This window comes from Mandrillus leucophaeus, unplaced genomic scaffold (genome assembly GCF_000951045.1).
Source record: "Mandrillus leucophaeus isolate KB7577 unplaced genomic scaffold, Mleu.le_1.0 Scaffold150, whole genome shotgun sequence".
In the NCBI taxonomy this organism is placed as follows: Eukaryota; Metazoa; Chordata; class Mammalia; order Primates; family Cercopithecidae; genus Mandrillus; species Mandrillus leucophaeus.
In genome coordinates this window covers 1681414-1682934 of record NW_012101477.1, presented here as the reverse complement: position 1 = coordinate 1682934, position 1521 = coordinate 1681414, and positions in this window count along the sequence as shown.

Below are 1521 nucleotides of genomic sequence, written 5' to 3'. Positions count from 1 at the left end.
AATAGAACTGTAGCAGAAGTGAGCCCTCCAAAATTGGTCCTATAGAAGCTTCTGTCTTAGATGTTGTCTGGGGCCAGACACCGGATGCCCTCTTTCTCCAGGCATCTCAAAAATAGCCATGGTATGGACAACCAGCAACATGATGTCATACCCATAACAAAACTGGAATTCTTTGGATACATAGCTGGAGTTTTCTCCTTCTGCCCTAGAAATGAAGGCTAGGGGTCTTAGATGCCTCCAGAACACCATTATTTTTCTTCTCCATTAGACTAATAAGCAGGCATCATTCATTTATTATAATGGTGTTCTTCCCACATTGTTACTGGCACATTCTGTGCTTTACAACAACAAGAAATGAAACGTCCCCTGAGAAACCTCGGGTTACATTTATTTGACTTTCCTTTAATAAAAAAAAGGAGTAAAGCCAGGAATGAAGGGGAGATGAGAGCTGACATGCTTTCCTGACTGAGTTCAAGAAGGCAGTCTGCGATGAGGCCAGAGATGAACAGGACTGGCACTAGCAGGACAACGTAAGTGACGGCTTCTCGCAGTAACCATATGAAAATCGGCTGATCCAGTCTGGGATTCACAGCCTGTCTCGCCTCATTTCACAGAAAATTCAGGAGTTTTCCGACACTCAGAGAACTTTCAGAACTGTGTGGGTTTGATACGTTTTCCTAACCTGTTTGAGTGCACAGTTTTGGGGGACTTTCAAAGGCCAGGGTATGAGTTTGGAATAAAATCTGGTTTAATTTCAGGAGAACACATTTAATTTTGATGATATCTAGGCCTCATGAAACGAAGGCAGAATGAGATCTCCCAGTTTTGACTGGTTGTTCATGCCAGTTTGTACCAGTAAAAGCTATCTCCTCAAAGCAAACCAGAACTCAGATTTCCTGGGGATGGGGAAGTGCAGACAGTAGACTGTTGTACCCAGGAAGCATGCCTAAGGTGCTGACAGAAAAGAAGTTTCAATACGTGAATCTTCAGCCCTTCTACATAGTTCACTATAATATAGGAGAATTCCAGGGGTGAGAAAAAAGAGAGATATTGGGCAGCAAGGGTGATGATGGCAATAATTATGCAAAAATTCAAAACAGAAGAGTCTTGTGTACCCTGATGTCTCACCTGTCCACTCTTCTTGACAGAATCCTTCATACCTGGTAGCACCAGGACTGAGCTTTATAAACTGAAAACTGGCTGGGTTATACTCAAATGGTAAGATGGAAGCAAAATACCCCAGTTCTGAAAGGAGAAGACCTCAATAGCTAGTGACGGAGAATTTAATCTTGGGTCAAAGCCGCATGTGGGCTGCAGGAAGACAAGCCATGTAAACAAGAGGGTCCACTTTTTGAAAATTGCTAAAAACAGGTTCTCTGCCTGAAAGCCTCTGATGGTAGATCTCAAAAAGAGGGCATTCTGAATTCTGGTTAAAACCTCTCCCTGTGCTAGTCCACAGACTGAAGCTAGAATGTAGAGAACAAAGAAAAGATTAGTGGATAGGTTAGCTTTTACTGGGTA